Genomic DNA, 23,832 nt, shown 5'->3' on the forward strand with positions numbered 1-23,832 from the left:
ACGGACTATAGCTGAATTTTGAAGGCAACTCAGATATACAATGTACAAACAAAATCTTTCTTAATTAGCTAATGAAAAAAGGTGAAGATTAGAAGAAAATCCCATCAATGCACTCATTCAACGACATACAAATCACCATGAAATGGGATCTAACATGGTACTAAACTATAAACTACGACATGTTCTTTGGTTTTCCTTATGTAAGTTCTTGACATATTAACCCATTATTGCTTTCTTCAGCTACATGAACTCGAAAAGATTCATCAATTTCATTTCTAACAAGATGGTGCTTCCTCACATTTCAGTAAATTGGTCACGGAAGCTTTGAACGAAAAATTTTAAGATCGATGGATAGGCCGGCAAGAACCTGTGCTGTGGCCTCCAAGGAGTTCAGACCTCACACCTTGTATTTTTTTTTATTGTGGGGTACATCAAAAGCGTTGTTTATTCACAAAAAAAACTTTTTTTGTGAATAAACATTTGAAAAAAAACATTTTCGAACGACTAAGGACTCAGATATAGAAATGTATCAATTATGTAATAAAACTGTTCAAAACGACAAATTAAATGAATAATAACTTTAACTGTAAGTAATTCAGTTTTTATTTTAACCATGTTTGAACCCGCACCACTCTTATGATAACTCTGTATGTCAACAGTATTTCTTGTGCTTTCTTTGTTTCTAAGTTTTGGAAAAACAGACATTATATCATTACTAAAGTATAATCTATATATATAAATGCGAATGTTTGTATGTTCCGTTATAACTCTGGAACCAATGCACGAAACATCGTGACATTTTGTACAGTGATTCTACACGTTCCTGGAAGTAACATAGGCATACTTTTAGAGAGGTATTTGGTCCAATTTTAATAGTTTATTTCATTATTTTTTAATTATAAATTGTTGTTGATGTTGGTGTGTTTTATATTGGATCCGACAGACTGCGCTACGATACGTAATACAAAGCGAACTGATACTTAACAGCTGATAATACTTTCAGCTGAAGTTCATCAAAGAGGCAGAAACATATTTGTTTATATTTAAAATTTAAAACATTTTTATTGTAAAGTGCTTGATCAGTAGTGTTTTTAAATTCAGATTGCATCAATGATCAATAAACTATTTAATTCAAAGAAAATACTATTAAACGCTATTATGAAAACAACCTCATTATACAAATCCGTGAATGATTGCACATAAGGTAATCGAATTTGGTTACATCGAAGGTAGATGAAAAGAGCCGAAAGAAGACACTTTATGATCGAAACTTGGTTTCTTTGATACATTTTCTTGAAGGCACCCTCCTAAAATAATACTGGAAATATCTTAGACAGAAAATTAATTTTGACAGACCGAATGTGATTCTTTATAACCTAATTAGTTTACCGAGATTCATCCGTATACAGTAACTGTTCTGAATAACTTATCAACACCTAGCAAAAACCACGAAAGATAGAGGCAGGAATATGATACATACCTTCATAATGCGCCCAAGAGGCTCACGAAGGAACGACTGTCAATTATCTCAACAATGTTTAGAATCTGCATATATATGCTCCAAATTATACAACTAATAATGTTGTTTACCAGAACGTATTAAAATGAATGAGAAGAAACTATAAACTGTTACAATTGATTTCAAGATATGCTACGATGTAATAATAGAGCAATAAATTAATTAGAAAAAAGTTTTAATAAAATTAATATTTATTTTATAAACTTATTTGCTGGAAATAACATAGGCATATTTTTAGGGAGGTGGCTGCTTCACTGTTGCTGCCAGCTCCATTTCCTCTACACACGCACGCACGCACACACACACACACACACACACACACAAAATTATTAAAATCTGTCATTGTTACATAGTTCCACGACTTGATTCATTGTAAAGATGAAAGGTATAGAATACATAATTATAATTATGAAATTGATAAAACTCTATTTTCAAATTATCAAGCAGTAAAGATATTAATTTTGTAAAAATATTATTGAAATGCGCAGCGAAGCGCGCCGGGTCCGCTAGTAATAATGTAAAACTTGATTTTTATTTTTTCTACAACTGAAAGAAATGCTGTAAATATATATTCCAGCTACAACTTAAATATATTAGAATGGGCAGAAATTTAAAGGGAAACAATAATTTATTAGGTTATTTCCGATTTATATAAATATAATGTTTTAAGACGAGTGGAAAATTCCAGAAGTTACAACAGTCAAATATTCCTTCTATTAACAACAAAGCCTATATTATCTGTAACATAGCTAAGAAATACTAAAATGCATTTGCGCTTAATGGGGTAGACAACTTTCCATGCGGTTAACAGCACCCTGAAAAGGAAATTGATGCTGGATTACCTCATCTGAAGAAAGAAGACAAGACTAAGTACTTTGCAGTTGTGATAGGTGAGAAACTTACAAGATGACCTCACATGCACTAGCTGTGTAAAATGCTCAGCTCGGAAATTTACGTCATCAGACGAACTAAACAAACAACAACTGATTATTATGAACTATTTGAATCTCACCTGAGATAACGGTTAGCAATATGGGGGGGGAGAGGAATCCAAGCTCAAAATAAAAAGTATTCTTATCCCACAGAAATGAGCGCTTAAGTTTCTTGCAGGAATGTGGTATAAGGACACTAGACGAGGATCACCATCCCAATACGAGAAAAGCAACCAAATTTGTACTGAAAACTCCTCATTTAAGTTATTGTAAAAAAAACACCAGCTATAAAGGATTTTGTTTAACAACATAAACCACGTAACTGCAAGAATGAAATGCGCAGCGATTTCGTAGTCAAGTGGTAACATGGCTAGAAGACAGACCTTTATACGTTGTAAATCATAGGGATAGAATGAATCGTTGAGGCATGTTAGTATTCGTTTCTCTGTTTTTTCCATAAGCCATTGTTAAAATGTAATATCATAATGTCAAGAAAGTGATAAAAAGTCATAAAACATGAGTAGTGTAACTAGTAAAATAAGCTAACAAAGTTCATCAAAAGTGCTATATCTATATCACATGTTAAAATGTATGTAGGTACTAATTTTTGTTTACAAATTTGTTTACCCTGTAATATTTTCATTTCCGTCATAGGCACTCATCGTTATACTAACTAAAAATGTTAAAATTATGTTTTCATCTTTAATTTTGATCCCATATCGATGCAGATCTTCCTTGGACCAAAAGAAAACTATGTACCAAATCTCAACGAAGGAAAAGACTGACAGACAATAAGACGGATAAACAAACGATACGATTTTAAGGCCTGTCGGGTCTTTAATAAGATATACTGATTCTTCAGTATAGATGTACCAAAAGTTGAGTAAACATGACGGTTAATAATTTTACCTACCGGTTAATAATTGTAACTTTCGTAAAAGTACAGTAGCCTATATGATGTAAGGTTAAGTGGTAGAGAGGCCTGATAGCCCTAACTCCGTCTCTTTAATGAAGACTTTTTTTCATTTCAGTGCTCAGTAATATTGGTGAAATCTTCTAAACACGAAAATATATATACGTTTGTATACAAACGTTTGTTTGTTAAACGTAAAGTAGGCCTAAATCGTATTATACAACAATTTATTTTGTAAAAACACTGCTGTATAATTTTATACTGGGACAAAACTTAAACAGATTCTAATGGATGGATTTAATTATATTAATGTTTGTTTAGAATATATAACAATGAATAATGTAATTGTATTATATTTCAAGGCATCGTTGGGTTTTATTTCAAAAAGTAAAAAATAAATCTTGTTCACAAGAATTACAAAACAAAAATAATAACACTAATACTCTTAAAATCATAATCATATTCCTAATAATATTATAAGTGAGAAAGTGCTTTTGTTTGTTTATTTGCTTTTACCCATTATAATTACCATATACATACACATTTTTTATAGTTTTCTGGACCGTGGCAACAAGGCTAACTCAACATGGCATCGGAAATATAATTCACTCAAATCAGTGCTCATACACTACACGTGTATGAAATTGCTTGCGTTGCCGTGGTAACTGATAATAATATTATAAAATGTGAAAATGCCGTAGTGTGTTCGTTTTGTTACTCGTAAATTATTCAACAGATTGTGCTGAAATTTTATAAGGACATTCTTCGAGTCCCTAATATTCCCAAGACTTATGTCGAAACCTCTACGGGCTACGCCCCACTGGTCTCTAAATAGCGAAAAATTCTATCTTGGTCTCTAAAGTTGGGGAATACTAATTGAAATATCCAGTTAAACATAATGAACTGTTTTGTGTAAACTTTTTTATGACATGACAACCATAATATGTTTAATTAATTTAACTACAATATTAATGATAGGGTAATATTATTATGTGTGAACCCCAGCTGTGCTGTTTCAGTGTTGTGTCCTTTATTTTAATTTAAAATGTAGTTTTTTTTTACCCAATTAGTGGTTAAAACTATATAAAACAGTTCTTAAAACATTTTTGTTCATAATTTACATAAAAATGTTTAGATTTTTTTCGTAATCTTTTTTTCCAGTACTTTTCCTACAACTAACCTTACCCGTTAACTTTAATTGTTTTCAGTGTTTGTTTACTATTAGTAGTTTTTCAAGTGAGAAGGTAATGGACAACTTAAAATTTGCCCCTTCAAACAACTCAAACTGTTTGGATTTTGATACCATAACTAATGATCACAATTATTGTTCTAATAAGCAAACAATGAACATCATTTCAGGAAAAACTATTTCTAATGACGATGTCAATAATCAAAACGAGTGGCAAATCGAAACAACTAGAAACAAAAGACATTTGTCAACAGCCAACGTTTCAGATGTTAAGAAACCTTGTAGACCTACAGAGTACGTTGCAAAAACTGCTAGACCTATTGAATTGCACAACAGATTTGAAATGCTGAGTAACGCCAACCTAGGCTCTGAAGAAGAAACGATGAATGACGACAAATGTAGGACGAAGGTGAGGCCTCCACCTATATTTGTCCCCAACATTGTCAACATAAGTAAAATGATGGTAAACATTGAACAAGTAATTAAAAAAGAGTCATATTCATTTAAATGCATAGCTAGAGATAAAGTAAAAATTAACACTGATACTATTGAAGCCTACCGCGCATTAGTCAAACATTTAACTAACATGAAAGTAAACTTCCATACATACCAAATAAAGGGTGACAGAGCTCATAGAGTAGTGCTTAAGAATATGCACTTCTCTACGGAACCCCAGGAAATTAAAACAGCTATAGAAGCTTATAACCACAAAGTTAGGAATGTGTCGAACCTTAGAAGTAGCAAATCTAAAGATCCACTGTCAATTTTTTTTGTAGACTTAGAGCCAGCATCAAACAACAAAGACATTTTTAAAATTGAATTCCTACTAAATGCCAAAATTGTACTTGAGCCCCCTTACAAACGTAATGATGTGGTGCAGTGCAAAAAGTGTCAAAGATATGGGCACACAAAGGCTTACTGCTGGTACCAAAACCGCTGTGTAAAATGCGGCTCAGATCATGATACTAGCAGCTGTAATAAATCTGTAAATGTTCCTCCCAAATGTGTATTATGTGGTGGTGAGCACCCAGCCAACTATAAAGGTTGCTCTATTTACAAAGATATTAAGAAAAAGGCTTTTCCACCTCTAAGACCAGCGTTAAAAAAAGACACTCCTCCTCCAGTGCAAGATCGAGAAGTAGATAGACCTATATCTGTTCGTACTCAAAATTCAACAGGTAATCAGTCTCAACCAGTATCACCAACCTTATCTTATGCTAGAGTGGCATCAGGTCAATCAAATATAGAAGCAAATCACAATCTGAATCAAATAATTGATGGATTTTTAAATAAGTTCGAAATGATGATGTCTCAACAAGCCCACCAAATAGGTACATTAATTAACCTATTGACAACTGTCATATCAAAACTAAAATGAATAGATTTTATAGGATTGGACTCTGGAATGCCAATGGCTTGGCCCGACATGGCCAAGATATTCAACTTTTTATTTCAATACACAAAATAGATATTATGTTAATTTCTGAGACCCACTTTACAAACTTAAATTTTTTCAAAATCCCAAATTTTACTTTTTATTCTACAAACCACCCTGACAATACGGCGCATGGAGGTAGCGCTGTGCTAATCAGAAAACAAATAAAACATTATGAATTACCTAGATTTCAAGAAGATCATATTCAAGCTACAAGCATAGTGGTTGAGGACTGGATGGGACCACTTACATTTTCTGGTGTTTACTGCCCCCCGAGGCACAATATTACCAAACTTCAATTCAACGAATTTTTCGAAACTTTAGGGCCTCGTTTTGTAGCAGGTGGTGACTTTAATGCCAAACATGTCATGTGGGGTTCAAGGTTGATTAACCCTAGAGGTAGAAATTTGTTAAATTGCATGAATGACAATCACTTGAGTTACGTATCTACAGGGGAACCAACCTATTGGCCTTCAGATCCCAACAAAATTCCAGATCTTCTTGATTTCTTTGTTACGGGAGGTATTTCTCCTAACTATATGGAGGCTGTTTCATCTCTTGATTTGTCGTCCGATCACTCTCCGGTCATCCTATCAATAAGTTCATCATTTGTATTGAAAGAAAAGGCAGCGTCCTTATCGAATAAAGGCACAAACTGGGTGAAGTTTCGTGAAACGTTAAATGACAGTTTAAGTCTTAATATATCACTTAAAACAAGAGAGGAAATAGACAACGCTGTGGAAATTTTTAATTATACTGTTCAGAAATCTGCTTGGAGTGCAACGCCTGAACTTAATAATACAACGTGTGGCAATATCAATTACCCAATATATATTAAGCAGCACATTGCTCAAAAACGTCGCTTACGAAGAATATGGCAAAATTCTAGAAATGTAAGAGATAAAACAATGTTTAACAGAGCATCAAGACAGTTAAAGATTTTGCTTAAAAACTTAAAAAACATATGGTTTCAAGAATTCACTTCAAATCTCTCCCCAACTGAAGCAACAGACTATTCTTTATGGAAAGTAACAAAAAGCACAAAGAAACCGCAAGTGCCCATTCCTCCAATATCTAAACCAGATGGTTCTTGGGCGAAAAGTAACAGAGAGAAAACTGATTTGTTTGCTGCATATTTTAGTAATGTTTTCAAACCATACCCTGTAGATAACAACTTTGATAATAGACATGTTGTAAAGGAGTTTCTTGATTCACCTAACCAACTCTCACTACCTATTGGCTCCTTTAAACCATCTGAAATATATGATGAGATTAAAAATCTTAATCCCAAAAAGGCCCCTGGTTATGAGTTAATAACAGGTAAGATACTACAAGAGCTTCCTAGGAAAGCCATACTCTTTCTTACCTTCGTATTTAATGCTATTTTGAGGCTTGAATACTTCCCATCACAATGGAAGGTGGCTCAAGTTATTGTTGTTCCTAAGCCAGGAAAACCTCAAAACGAAGTAATGTCCTACAGGCCAATCAGTCTACTACCTATACCTTCTAAATTATTCGAAAAGTTATTTTTAAAACGACTTCAGGTTTTTATAACTGAATGCAATTTAATTCCCAATCATCAGTTTGGTTTCAGAGTACACCACTCCACTATCGAACAAGTCCATAGAGTAGCTAATATAATAAGGCAAGATTTGGAATCAAGAAAATTTTGTTCTGCAGCATTTCTCGATGTGAGTCAAGCCTTTGACAAAGTGTGGCATGAAGGGCTTCTATTTAAAATAAAAAGTCATCTACCTCACACTGTTTACAACATTATAAAATCTTACGAGGTATTACATTATAAATCTCGTATTTAGAACGAAGGTATTTTCAAATCAAGTTTGATGATTGTCTTTCAGATCTGAATGAAATAAACTCTGGTGTACCTCAGGGAAGTGTACTAGGACCAGTGCTGTACTTAATTTTCACTGCAGACATTCCAACTAATCAAAATTCTTTGACAGCAACATTCGCCGATGACACTGCCGTACTGGCATCCCACTCCAACCATGTTGTAGCATCACAAATTCTACAAACTAACTTAAATTCTATCACAGTTTGGCTTAAAACTTGGAGAATTAAAGTGAATGAAACTAAATCTGTTCACGTCACATTTACGTTGAAACATGACACCTGTCCACCAGTGTTTTTAAACAACATTCAAATTCCTCAAAGAAATGAAGCTAAGTATCTGGGTGTACATCTCGATAGGAAGCTGACTTGGAAACCACACATATGGAACAAAAGGCTCCAATTAAATTCAAAATTTTCAAAACTAAATTGGCTTTTTGGGAACAAATCCCATTTATCAATAGAAAGCAAACTGTTGTTGTACAAGACTGTTCTAAAGCCCATCTGGACGTACGGAATTCAACTGTGGGGAGTTGCTTCTACATCAAATATTGAAATTATACAGCGTTTCCAATCTAAAGTTCTCCGAAAGATATTACAGGCCCCATGGTATGTTCGTAATGAAGTCATTCACAGAGACACGAATATCCCTTTTGTTACTGAAGAAATTCCAAAGTTCTGCATCAAGTATCAAAACAAATTAAACTCTCATCCTAACTACTTGGCTATTAATCTGCTGGACAACAGTGACCATCAATTTCGGCTAAAAAGACATGATTTCTTAAACTTAGCTGATCGATTTTAAAGATGAACAATCTCTTAAATGTTTATGTTAATTAAGGTTAATGAACTTTGATTAACCATGTCCTTAAGATTTATCATCAAATTTACTTATTGTTTGTTGTATATAAACAGATTGTAAATAAATTAAAGTAAAAAAAAAAAAAAAAAAAAATTATTTATAAGATATGCCTTTTCTGCTGTAAATTAGTTAATCTAAAGTCGACTGCGCATGCGCGAGCAACAGCTGACTGGTGTGTTTATCATAACCTCAAAACGATTGAAGTTGTTTTCTCAGAATGGTGCTGTGTGTCGAATGAGTAGATTACATTTACTTTATTGGATTTGAATCAATATATTAATAGAGAAATAATCGAAAGAACAAACCGTTCTAATAGTGATGAAACATAAAATATCCCTTTCAGCAAGAAAAGGAAATGGGGAATTCAAAACGAAGATTAGTACCAACGGAATGTAATAAAGAAGGCTTGGTTATGTGGAGAGGCATATAAAAGCTACAAAGGAACTGACATTCATGGGTATTTGCAAAAGAACAGTTGCGATATTTACCGAATTGAGAAAAACAATCAACAATACTCTTTTATTCAAGGAGGAATAGAGGTACAACGTGTTAAAAGGTATCGACCAAAACAAAGTACATTTGCTGAAAATACAAAAGGTAAGAGGCACACAGTTTCTTATCACATGTCATATAATGGGCTAAAAATTGCCGTTTGTAAAAAAGCTATCATAAACTTGTTCTCTGTCACTAGTAAACAACCCAGAAGGATTTTTAATTTATTAAATGTTGGAACATTTCCAAAATACTCGCGGGAAAACTATTAGAGGAAATGTTGTACCTACAGAAATAATCCAAAAGATAAAAGAGAACATTGAATGCATTCAAACGAAAGTACACTGGGAAACCTGTAGAATATCTATCTGCTGATCTAAACATTAAAATAATGCATCAAATCTTAGGTGAAAAGAACCCAGAGCTTAAAAGTTACGTATACTACATTTTCTACAAAGAAAACTACAACTTCAGGTTTGGTAGACCTCAGACAGGTGTGCGTGGTATCTGTGAAAAGCTTTCTACCAAAATGAAAAGCAATACATTGAACGACAATGGAAAAATAACAGCGGCAGCTAAAAAATAGTCTAAAGTGTGCTAATCTTCTTGTATGTCACAAATAATACATCAACAGTATTTCTTGAGATTTTTTTGTTTTTAAGTTTTGACAAAACTGATATTATATCAATACTGAAATATAGTAATCATTATAAAATTTATTTTCATTATACCTGAAACGCCAATTAAGACAGCAACTACAACAACAGAACGTGTTGTTACGAAACGTCGTGGAATATATAAGGTGTAATGAGGACGTACAGGAATCCAACACGATTGTGCGTCACTAGTGACTTGGCATCGACACAACACTGACTTGTCTGTCGCTGCGATCAAATCTCTTCATTTAAAGTCGTCTTCACGCATTAGACGTTGGCCACAAATATTTGTAAATTTAGCCTGCGATTTATTTCTAAAATATTATTGTCGCATGTTATTATATGTTTATAAATTAAAGAAACAAAACCCGGCAAGATTTCTTTCAGAAATAGGTCTAGAATTGAGATGAAGTAGGCTGTCATCTATATTAATATGGAGTTGAAGACACAGAAGAGAATACAGCAAGGTGGTTGGAAAAAGTCAGACATATGGCTATATAGACAAGATTTCATTAAGAAATTAGTCAATAGTAGAGATGATGAAAGAAACGCCTGTACTGACATTGGGTTGAGGACACGGAAGGGAATACAGCGAAGTGGTTGGAAGAAGTCAGATATATAGCTAAGCCCGAAAATGCTTCTTGGCCAATCTTTAGGAATGTATGTATATTCCTCAGTGTACATTTAATAAATGAAAGCATTCTACTTTTTATTTGAAAGAGTTTAAACATGTGTTTTTATTAACAGTTACATTTTATTTAGTAACTATAAAAATAAAGAAATTTATAGTAAACAAAATTTGAGCAGAATAAAATTATCCTTACGAAGACTAATGATGCAGGAGGAGTACAGCTTTTGGTTTTAGGTGATTCTATTCTATTTATTCTTCCAAATTTTGATGGAGGGTCTCGTATTTTCCAAACGAAGATATACTTAAAGAATTAATGAAATCGGTGATAATCACCATAAACCTGGCATCAAGATTGCTGGCGGACCAAAACTCCAGTATAATATCCCTCCATATAATATATGTTTTTCTAAAACTTAGAAACAAAGAAAGCACAAGAAATACTGTTGATATACAGAGTTATCGTAAGGTTTGGAAAACCGTTTATTATATCAATACTGAAGTATAATAATCATATTAAACTTAATTTTCATTTTTCCTGACACGCTAATTATTAGGTTATTTGGCTACATAGACAAAGTTTCATTCAGAATTTAGTCAATAGTAGAGATGATAAAAGCAGTCATCTGTTTTGATATGGAGTTGAAGATACAGAAGGGGATACAGCAAATTGGTTGGTAGAAGTAACATATTTGGCTACATAGTCAAGGTTTCGTTCAGAATTTAGTCAATAGTAGAGATGTCTGGAAAAATCTTGTTTCCTTAAACAATAGTAGGCCCAATACTGACCCCTGTGGTACACTAAAGGGTATCTCAGCGTAATCTAAGTAAGCGCCTTTTGAGGAAACGATTTTAAGCCGATTGCTGCGGTATATGTAAACAATAAATGTACAAAGACAATTATACCACAGTGGTTAAGCGTTTTCAGCAGAATATCCCCGTCAACGCAGTAGAAGGCCTTAGAAAGGTCGCAAAGCACCCCACTGGTGTCATATCTATTCTCAAAACTGAAGAGCACATGGGATACTAAATTCTCAATTGAGTCCACCGTGGACAGTCCAGATCTAAAACCATATTGACTATTGGTAAACAACTTATTGTGCTCAAACAAGTGTTCGACTATAATTTCATTTACTGTTTCATAGACTTTTTGCAAAAATAGGTACCAGAGAGATAAGTCTATAGTTACTGACCCCATCCTTATCACTTTTTAAGATTGCCACTACATTAGAAACTTTAAGCTTGAATGCGAAAATACCATCATTAACATCACCAAATATATTGACAATTGATAGGTTACCTTACGCTCAGAAATGAGCGATTAGGTTCCTTGGAGGACTGTGGTATCAGGACACTTGCCGAGGATCACCATCACGACACCAGAAAAGCTACAAATTTTGTACTGAAAACTCATCATTTAAGTTTTTGAGAAAAACCCTGTTATAAAAAGCAACAACTGCGTATTTTACACTTTTTGAATCCCACCAGAGATAAGGGTTAACAATATGTGGTGGAGTTTCTAGGTCAAACTGGAATAAGTTCTTATCCAAGAGAAATGAGCGATTAGGTACTTTAAGAACTGAACTAACAGAAGTAGACGAGTATCTTAAAAAAAAAAAAATAGATGTACCAGTGACAAGATACATAAGAACAAAACAGGCCCAGAGATTTACACCAGCATAACAACAGAAAAATTTACAATTCTTTATTGCCAACTCATAATTTAAGTTTTTGTAAAAAACCCCAGCTGTGAAGGATTGTGTTTAACAACAATAAACCAAACAGCCTCAAGAAAGAAATGGACAGCGCTTTCGTAGTAAAGTGGCAACAATTCTATAAGACAGACCCTTCTACATTGTAAAAGAACTTTTGGAAATAACACTTTCAAAACTTACAAAAGTTAACAAAAATTCACAAAAACTGACTAATACATGATCTTCCTGTAACAAACACGCATTTTGACTTTTATTTTGTTCTGAGTGAATATTTATAATAAAGAATCTGAATTATTATTTTTATATTATTATATTTCTATTATTATATTAACACATTTTTGTTTATGAACTGTATACTAAGTTAGAATGTATCGCAACTGTGTATATGTATGTATTAACGCCATTTATGAATTTTCGTTTACATAATAATGAACAACAACGATATTAAAATTGTTCTAAGTACATTAGGTAAGTATGTATACATTTTTGTTTATGAACTGTATACTAAGTTAGAATGTATCGCAACTGTGTATATGTATGTATTAACGCCATTTATGAATTTTCGTTTACAAATAATGAACAACAACGATATTAAAATTGTTCTAAGTACATTAGGTAAGTATGTATACATTTTTGTTTATGAACTGTATACTAAGTTAGAATGTATCGCAACTGTGTATGTGTATGTATTAACGCCATTTATGAATTTTCGTTTACAAATAATGAACAACAACGATATTAAAATTGTTCTAAGTACATTAGGTAAGTATGTATACATTTTTGTTTATGAACTGTATACTAAGTTAGAATGTATCGCAACTGTGTATATGTATGTATTAACGCCATTTATGAATTTTCGTTTACAAATAATGAACAACAACGATATTAAAATTGTTCTAAGTACATTAGGTAAGTATGTATACATTTTTGTTTATGAACTGTATAAAAGTTAGAATGTATCGCAACTGTGTATATGTATGTATTAACGCCATTTATGAATTTTCGTTTACAAATAATGAACAACAACGATATTAAAATTGTTCTAAGTACATTAGGTAAGTATGTATACATTTTTGTTTATGAACTGTATACTAAGTTAGAATGTATCGCAACTGTGTATATGTATGTATTAACGCCATTTATGAGTTTTCGTTTACAAATAATGAACAACAACGATATTAAAATTGTTCTAAGTACATTAGGTAAGTATGTATACATTTTTGTTTATGAACTGTATACTAAGTTAGAATGTATCGCAACTGTGTATATGTATGTATTAACGCCATTTATGAATTTTCATTTACAAATAATGAACAACAACGATATTGATTGTTCTAAGTACATTAGGTAAGTATATACATTCCTTAGTGTAAATTAATTAAATTATAGCATTCTGCTTTTTATTTGAAAGAGTTTAAACATGTGTGTATATTAACAAAAACATTTTATGTAGTAACTATGGAAATAAAGAAATTTATATTGAAAAATTTGGGAAACTCAAATTTGAGCAGAACAAACTTGTCCTTACGAGGACTAATGATGGAGACAATAACAACAACTGTGTACTTCAAACTCTTTGAATCCCACCTGATATAAGGGGTGATAATATGGGGTGGAAATTCCAGCTCACACTGGAAAGAGTTCTCATTCAACAGAAAAGAGCAATAAGTTGCCTTGGATGACTGAACTATCATGACAGTTGACAAGGATCTTAAACAGCTAACGGTACCAGTGGCACTATTCATAAGAGAAGTAATTCTGCGTTCGTAGTAATTCGGCAGGCACAAAGATTAACACCCGCACAACACCAGAAAGAAGACATGAACAAAGTTGTTCAATATGGGGTGAAATTCCAAGGTCAAACTGAAGTGTTCTTATCCCCCAACAATAAGAGCTTAGGTTCCTTGGAGGACTGTGGTATCAGGACACTTGACGAGGATCACCATCACGACACCAGGAGAAAAGCAACCAATTTTGTGGTGAAAATTCTTTATTTAAGTTTCTGTAAAAAAACCTCAGCTATAAAGGACTGTGTTTAACAATATACACAAAAAAAGTTTTTAGACGATGTAATTGTTACAATTCACGAATATGGGGGCTCCGCAAACCCACACTTAATTGTTAGGAAACAACGCGACTCGCTTAAAGGTAATATTTGGTGTCCTGTGATGAAAAATTGCGCAAAAGAGCCTTTCTTCTTTACTGAAAAACCAATTAATGTAATTGTGCATTTTGACATATTAACCCATTATTGCTTCCCTAAGCTAAATGAACTCGAAAACAATCATCTTCCTTTCCAACAAGATAGTCCTTTCTCACATTCGTTCAAGGACGCTTTGAACGAAAGATATGGAGATCGATGGATAGGCTGGCAAGAACCTGTGCTGTGGCTTCCAAGCAGTTCAGACCTGACACCTGTCATTTTTTTCTTGTGGAGGGGACATCAAAAGCGTTGTTTATTTACAAAAAGTCGCGAACTGGACCACTTAAAACACACGATTAATAAAGCAATGACAACCGTAAGTTTGTAGAGTAGATGAGTGTCGTTTGGGCATTTGTCGAGCGACTAAGGACTCAAATATTGAAATGTATCAATTATGTAATAAAACTGTTTGAGACGACAAATTAGATGAATAAAAAATATTAACGTTAGGTAATTTGGGTTTTTTTTAAGTCAAGTTCGAAACCGCATGATTCTTTTATGATAGCACTGTATATCAACAGTATATCTTCTGCTTTCTTTATTTCTAAGTTTTGGTATAGATATTATATCATTACTGAAGTATAATAATCATATTAAACTTGATTTTCATTTTCACTATAACTGAAAGATATGATAATTTAATAAGTTATTTCCGATTTATATAAATATAATGTCTTAGACGTATGGACAATTCTAGAAGTTACAACAGTTTAATATGTCTTCTATTAACAACAAAGCCTATATTATCTGTAATATAGCTAAGAAATACTCAAATGCATTTGCGCTTAATGAGGTAGACAATTTTCCATGTGGATAACAGCACCCTAAAAAAGGAATTGATGCTGGACTACCTCATCTGAAGAGAGAAGACAAGACTAAGTACTTTGGAGTTGTGATAGGTGGGAAACTTACAAGAAGACCTCATATGCACTAGCTGTGTAAAATGCTCAGCTCGGAAATTTACGTCATCAGACGAACTAAACAAACAACAACTGCTTATTTTGAACTATTTGAATCTCACCTGAGATAACGGTTAGCAATATGGGGGGGGGAATCCAAGCTCAAAATAAAAAGTATTCTTATCCCACAGAAATGAGCGCTTAGGTTTCTTGCAGGAATATGGTATAAGGACACTAGACGAGGATCACCATTCCAATACGAGAAAAGCAACCAAATTTGTACTGAAAACTTCTCATTTAAGTTATTGTAAAAAAAAAACACCAGCTATAAAGGATTTTGTTTAACAACATAAACCACGTAACTGCAAGAATGAAATGGGCAGCGATTTCGTAGTCAAGTGGTAACATGGCTAGAAGACAGACCTTTCTACGTTGTAAATCATAGGGATAGAATGAATCGTTGTGGCATGTTAGTATTCGTTTCTCTGTTTTTCCATAAGCCATTGTTAAAATGTAATATCATAATGTCAAGAAAGCCCACCAGTTTAAAGTAACTTATGTGAAAATACTCATAACTTGGCTCATTAAGGTTAGTTTTATAACAGTATTTAATGCAATAGATGATTTTCATTCGTCACTAGCCCAATCTGGAGTAAAATGTATATATGAGGATTCCAATTCCAAAACCGGCTAATTGACAAAATTTAAAAAGATTTGATTGTTATTGAAACATGTTCATTAGACTAAATTGCGCATGTCCAAATAGTTTTCAAGTGGCAAAAGTAGGTAATTCCCTTTTAAAATTCAATGTGAAAACTGGATACAGATTCAAACCGGTCTAATTGCATTTGAAAACTTTTCCAAAACTGCCCAGTAGCAAATGCCATAAGCAGTTTCAAAACTGGCTAGTTCCTGGCTTTCAATATGGCACCTTTATAAGGGTCAGTTACAAAACTAGCTAGTTGTAGCAGAAAATGTGCACTGACTCATCTGGTAAGCTTTTCAAAAATTCTTAATACAACAATATCTATTACACTTTTTATAGTAACACCAATGTTTTTTCAAAAGTTTATTAATTTCTTCAGTTGGCTACACTGATTTTCACTCTGTGCCTGTATTATTTATCTTGGCTTGAGATCATTGAAAAGTGTGCAGTTTGGTTTGTAGGTTATTCCTTGCTTGGTAACAGTTTTGATTTAATTTTAATTTGTGAAAATGAGTACAAATATAATTTTGGAAGATGAAGTAAGAAGGGATGGAGTGATTAAAAGTGTGTGTGGGAAGGAAAGCCGTAAAAAGGTAAGAGATCATACTAAGTGGAAGAAAAATGTTAAGAAGAGACAAAGACATGTCTCTAAGAAACTGCCTACTCTTAAAAGGTGCAATAATGATGAAAAGAAGAAATCTGTGTTTAAATGTGACACTTTGACCATGCAAGACGTACGAAAGTTTCATCAGGCCTTCTATGCTTCTTGTGATAAAATAACACAGGATGCATTCCTGTTGAAATACATTAGCAATGAAACGCCAACCAGGCCTGGGCCTAGTCATCGTAAAGGTAACAATAATCCTGATCCTGCCGAACATTTTGTCAAACGGGTATGTACAAACAGATATTTTGTCCCTAGATTTAGAGTGGAAAGTGGACACCATGACGTGCAGGTTTGCCAAAAACAGTTTTTAGACATACTAGGAATATCGAAACATCGAGTGCAGCTTATTAGCAGGCGCAATCTGTTAACTTCTGAAAGCCCTAGGGAAAGGCGAGGTGGGGATCGATTTACAACTAAGTATTCTGACAGACATGGCTCGGTTAAAACATTCATTGAGTCCTTAGAACCCCTTGAATCTCATTACTGCAGGGAAAAAGGTTGTAATAGAAATTACCTATCAAGTGACCTGACCGTGAAGAAGTTATGGTTAGCCTACAATGCTAGTGCACCTGATGATCGTAAGGTTAAATATAAATATTTCAGGAAAATTTTTAACGGAGAGTACAATATAAGTTTTAAGACTCCTGCTACAGACGTCTGTTCCACTTGTTTGCAGTTGAAGGATCAGATAAAAAGTGCACAAGGTAACGATAAAATTAACTTGATGACTGAGCTTAGGGTGCATAAGCTGAGAGCAAGTAATTTTTATGAAAACCTTAGAACCACTAAGGATGGAGTGAAAAAACTTTCCTTCGACTGTCAGAAGAAACTACCCTTGCCAAAACTGCCAGATCAGAGTAACTATTACTCGAAACAACTGTATCAGTATACCTTCACGATTTGCGAAGGTTCCTCAACAGATTCTCAAAACAAGCAAAACACTTTTGTGTATACTTGGGATGAATCCGAAGATAATCGTGGCTCAAATCAAATTGCGTCTGCTTTGTATCATCGGTTGACTAATACAAACTTAGAAAATATTAAAGAAATAGAACTCTATGCAGATGGTGCAGCTGGCCAAAATAAAAACTCTATCTTAATTGGAATGTTATGCAAAACCCTTGTTCAAGATCTTCCACGCAACATAAAGAAAATAACCGTATTTTTTCCGGTTACGGGCCATTCATTTTTACCTGCAGATAGGATTTTCGACCGCCTGGAAAAGAAATTTCGAAAACTGGAATGCATTATTAGCCCTTTCGACTACATCAATGCTTTCCATGAAGTAGCAACAGTTTTCCAGTTAGGAAAAGATTTTTTCTGCTACAATTGGAAAGCCAGCTGCACTGAAGTCTTTAAGCAAACAAAGTCCTGGCATTTTCCTTTCTCTAAAACGAAAAGATTTATAATTTCACGTAGTAAAACAAACAATATTTTGGTTCGTGTGGAAATATTTTATAGAAGTGACCTTATGAAGCCTCGGTCTATTAATAAACCAGGGCTTAATATCTCCAGCATTGAACCAATGGTTCTGCCTGTAGGAATCCCAGTGAAAAAAGATAAAGTGACGAGTATTTCGAAATTGCTAACTAAACACTATGGTAAGGAGTGGTCGAAAAATGAAGAGCTAAAGTATTTCCAGCAGGTTTTTTCATCAAATGAAGTTACTCATGTATTAGAAAATGAGGAAGAAAATGATGAGCCAATGGATGAAATGAATGCAAGAGTTTGATGTGTACAGCCAAGAATTTTAACACATGGACTTTGATGGACTTAATTTTTTGTATAAAAATATTGTAAAAGTTTTGTATAACCTAGGTCTATTGTGTTTTATGGTCAGAATGTCTGAATTTATCTTCAATAATTCTAATTGCCCAAGAATTTTTGTTTTAGATAAAATAATGAGATTTATAGGCATTCGTCTTGATTGTTGTAAGAAAAATGACCATTTCATTTTTATTTATAGCTTTTTAAAATTCATTTTAAAAATGTCATTTCAATTTGACAAGTTTGTATAGACCGTGTTAACTTGTATTGTATAATAAAGCCATAAAAAATAATAAAATTGGCCTTTGTTCAGAAATTTCCTGTCCTATTAATGTACGCATTTATTTTCAATTCCAAAAGTGGCTAGTTGCTCTTACTTTGCCAAAACTAGCTAGTTGCGAACCGGCCATTTCCAAAACTAGCTAATTAATAAAAACTGTTACAAAACTGGCTTGTTGCAAATTGAAATTGACAATATCTTGATTATATTACAATTTATTGACTAATAACTTGCATTTTTGAAATCTTTGACACTTATCATCATTTTAAAGTATTCACATAATATAATATTGTACAGAGTATTAAAATATCCGTTTTTCTCATTTTGCCAAAAATTACATTTGACACAACTAACCGGTTTTGGAATTGGACGACTCATATTAATGTTTTATTTACTATCTGCATTACACTACCGATCAAACGCTGTTTACTTATTATTGGTAAAATTTAAATGTAAACAGATGTTTCCGGAAGTTTGTCGAACTAAAGCTGTCAACAGCTGTTTAGTGCCAGTTTAATTTGAACTATGAAACGTAAAAACTACAATTTTTTCTGAATTCCAAAATATTCCAGGTAACTTTTCTTAACCTTCTAACTTTCTAAACCTTCCTCGAATTTCAATGGACATTTTACAAAAAGAATTACCGAATTGGTCTAGTCGTTCTTGAGATTAGCGCTTATCAACACATTTTGCTATTCATTTTTATTTATAAGATATGCCTTTTCTGCTGTAAATTGGTTAATCTAAAGTCGACTGCGCATGCGCGAGCAACAGCTGACTGGTGTGTTTATCATAACCTCAAAACGATTGAAGTTGTTTTCTCAGAATGGTGCTGTGTGTCGAATGAGTAGATTACATTTACTTTATTGGATTTGATTCAATATATTAATAGAGAAATAATCGAAAGATCAAACCGTTCTAATAGTGATGAAACATAAAATATCCCTTTCAGCAGGAAAAGGAAATGGGGAATTCAAAACGAAGATTAGTACCAACGGAATGTAATAAAGAAGGCTTGGTTATGTGGAGAGGCATATAAAAGCTACAAAGGAACTGACATTCATGGGTATTTGCAAAAGAACAGTTGCGAGTAAGTTAATTTTAATTTATTTATTATATTCAGAAATATTTGAAGAAAATCAATATTTTATGATAATTACGCTAAATAGATTAGATATTAAATTGTAAATAAAGTGATCCTAATCCATGTACTAGAAATCTTTTTTGCTTGTTACTATTTTATTTTTATAGGTGCCACAAAGATTGTTTGGATAGTATATCAAAAGATGACCAAGTGGATATGTTCACGGATATTTACCGAATTGAGAAAAACAATCAACAATACTCATTTATTCAAGGAGTAATAGAGGTACAACCTGTTAAAAGGTATCGACCAAAACAAAGTACATTTGCTGAAAATACAAAAGGTAAGAGGCACACAGTTTCTTATCACATGTCATATAATGGGCTAAACATTGCCGTTTGTAAAAAAGCTATCATAAACTTGATCTCTGTCGCCAGTAAACAACCCAGAAGGATTTCTAATTTATTAAATGTTGGAAAATTTCCAAAATACTTGCGGGAAAACTATTAAAGGAAATGTTGTACCTACAGAAATAATCCAAAATATAAAAGAGAACATTGAATGCATTCAAACGAAAGTACACTGGGTAACCTGTAGAATATCTATCTGCTGATCTAAACATTAAAATAATGCATCAAATCTTAGGTGAAAAAAATCCAGAGCTTAAAAGTTACTATACTACATTTTCTACAAAGAAAACTACAACTTCAGGTTTGGTAGACCTCAGACAGGTGTGCGTGGTATCTGTGAAAAGCTTTCTACCAAAATTAAAAGCAATACATTGAACGACAATGGAAAAATAACAGCGGCAGCTAAAAAAAGTCTAAAGTGTGCTAATCTTCTTGTATGTCACAAATAATACATCAACAGTATTTCTTGAGATTTCTTTGTTTTTAAGTTTTGGCAAAACTGATATTATATCAATACTGAAATATAGTAATCATTATAAACTTTATTTTCATTATACCTGAAATGCCAATTAAGACATCAACCACACAAACAAGACGTGTTGTTACGAAACGTCGTGGAATATATAAGGTGTAATGAGGACGTACAGGAATCCAACACGATTGTGCGTTACTAGTGACTTGGCATCAATACAACACTGACTAGTCTGTCGCTGCGATCAAATCTCTTCATTTAAAGTCGTCTTCACGCATTAGATGTTGGCCACAAATATTTGTACATTTAGGCTGCGATTTATTTCTAAAATATTATTGTCTCATGCTATTATATGTTTATAAATTAAAGAAACAATACCCGGCAAGATTTCATTCAGAAATAGGTCTAGAATTGAGATGAAGTAAGCTGTCATCTATATTAATATGGAGTTGAAGACACAGAAGAGAATACAGCAAGGTGGTTGGAAAAAGTCAGACATATGGCTACATAGAAGGATTTAATTAATAAATTAGTCAATAGTAGAAATGATGGAAGCAACGCCTGTACCGATATTGGGTTGAAGACACGGAAGGGAATACAGCGAAGTGGTTGGAAGAGGTCAGATATATGGCTAAGCCCAAAAATGCTTCTTGACTCACCTTTAGGAAAGTATGTACATTCCTTAGTGTAAATTTAATAAATTAAAACATTCTGATTTTTATTTTAAAGAGTTTGAACATGTGTTTTTATTAACAGTAACATTTTATTTAATAACTATGAAAATAAAGAAATGTATATTGAACAAAATTTGAGAAGAATAACATTATCCTTACGAAGACTAATGATGCAGGAGGAGTACAGCTTTAGGTTTTAGGTGATTCTATTCTATATATTCTTCCTAATGTTGATGGAGGGTCTCGTATTTTTCAAATGAAGATATAATTGAATAAATTAATGAAATCGGTGATAATCAACATAATCCTGGCATCAAGATTGCTGGCGGACCAAAACTCCAGTGTAATATCCCTCCATATAATATCTGTTTTTCCAAAACTTAGAAACAAAGAAAGCACAAGAAATACTTGTTGATATACAGAGTTATCTTAAGGTTTGGAAAACCTTATATTATATCAATACTGAAGTATAATAATCATATTAAACTTAATTTTCATTTTTCCTGAAACGCCAATTATTAGGTTATTTGGCTAGTAGAGATGATAAAAGCAGTCATCTGTATTGATATGGGATTGAAGATACAGAAGGGGATACAGCGAATTGGTTGGTAGAAGTAACATATTTGGCTACATAGTCAAGGTTTCGTTTAGAATTTAGTCAATAGTAAAGATGACTGGAAAAATCTTGTTTCCTTAAACAATAGTAGGCCCAATACTGACCCCTGTGGTACACAAAAGGGTATCTCAGCGAATCTGAGCAAGCGCCTTTTGAGGAAACGTTTTTAAGCCGATTTCTGAGGTAGATGTAAACAATGAATGTACAAAGCCAATTATACCATAGTGTTTAAGCGTTTTCAGCAGAATATCCCCGTCAACGCAGTAGAAGGCCTTAGAAAGGTCGCAAAGCACCCCACTGGTGTCATATCTATTCTCAAAACTGAAGAGCACATGGGATACTAAATTCTCAATTGAGTCCACCGTAGACAGTCCAGATCTAAAACCATATTGACTATTGGTAAACAACTTATTGTGCTCAAACAAGTGTTCGACTATAATTTCATTTACTGATTCATAGACTTTTTGCAAAAATAGGTACCAGAGAGATAGGCCTATAGTTACTGACCCCATCCTTATCACTTTTAAAGATTGACACTACATTAGAAACTTTAAGCTTGAATGCGAAAATACCATCATTAACATCACCAAATATATTGACAATTGATAGGTTACCTTACGCTCAGAAATAAGCGATTATAATCCTTGGAGGACTGTGGTATCAGGACACTTGCCGAGGATCACCATCACGACACCAGAAAAGCTACCAATTTTGTACTGAAAACTCATCATTTAAGTTTTTGAAAAAAAACCTGTTATAAAAAGCAACAACTGCGTATTTTACACTTTTTGAATCCCACCAGAGATAAGGGTTAACAATATGTGGTGGAGTTTCGAGGTCAAACTGGAATAAGTTCTTATCCAAGAGAAATGAGCGATTAGGTGCTTTAAGAACTGAACTATCAGAAGTAGACAAGTATCTTTAAAAACATATAGATGTACCAGTGGCACGATACATAAGAACAAAAAAGGCACAGAGATTTACACCAGCATAACAACAGAAAAATATATAATTATTTATTGCCAACTCATAATTTAAGTTTTTGTAAAAAACCCCAGCTGTGAAGGATTGTGTTTAACAACAATAAACCAAACAACCTCAAGAAAGAAATGGACAGCGCTTTCGTAGTAAAGTGGCAACATTTCTATAAGACAGACCCTTCTACACTGTAAAAAAACTTTTGGAAATAACACTTTCAAAACTTACAAAAGTTAAAAAAAATTCACAAAAACTGACTAATACGTTGAGCCGGGGCTCAGTTTGGACAATTTATTTTTGTCTTTTATTTTGCCCACCTCGGCCACTCTTGTCAGTCGGTGGGGGAGTCACTCCGTCAGAGTATTGATTTTCTGCCTGGTTGAGGTCAGCTGGTTGACCTTGACTGGTTTACCGACCAGCTGTTCACCGGCACCGGCACTGGCTCTGGCTACTGTTCGGAGCGGTCAGACACGTTCGGAGAAACTTACTGTGTTCTGGCTGTTCTCTGTTCTTCCCGTTCCACATGGCTGGCTAATTCACCGACTTTCGGCAGGTAATTGTCTTTTTCACTCTCTTTACTTATTTAGTTGGCGGTTTTTCTCTCCCACCCAGACATATATTATCGTAGATTAGTTATAAGTAGTTATATATATATTATTTTGTAACTTGTGTTCCTCGTGTACGTGTTCGTGTCGTAAAGTGTTCTATCCTGTCTTTCGTACGTTCTAAAATTTGTTAATTTATTTACTATGCTAGTTTAGTTTTTTATCTTTCGCTCTTGTGCTTTCTAACTGATCCGTTCGGCGAACGGAAATTATTTATTCCGTGTACACACCTTGTTTTTATTTAGTGTAAGCGAGACGGTACAGACTTTGCAAATTTTT

At 33.4% G+C, this 23,832-nt stretch overlaps 1 protein-coding gene across 3 annotated transcripts in view; it reads right to left on the reverse strand.

Annotated features, from left to right (window-relative positions):
- Nucleotides 1–20,904, reverse strand: part of LOC124357984 (nose resistant to fluoxetine protein 6-like) — a 99,706-nt gene extending 78,802 nt beyond the window's left edge. For all 3 annotated transcript variants that reach the window (XM_046810162.1, XM_046810163.1, XM_046810160.1), the window contains exon 1: nucleotides 20,766–20,904. The gene's annotated coding sequence lies outside the window, so the exon portion shown is untranslated. The remainder of the gene's footprint in view (nucleotides 1–20,765) is intronic.
- Between the last annotated feature and the right edge of the window lie 2,928 nt (nucleotides 20,905–23,832).

This window comes from Homalodisca vitripennis, chromosome 3 (assembly GCF_021130785.1).
Source record: "Homalodisca vitripennis isolate AUS2020 chromosome 3, UT_GWSS_2.1, whole genome shotgun sequence".
Lineage (NCBI taxonomy): Eukaryota > Metazoa > Arthropoda > Insecta > Hemiptera > Cicadellidae > Homalodisca > Homalodisca vitripennis.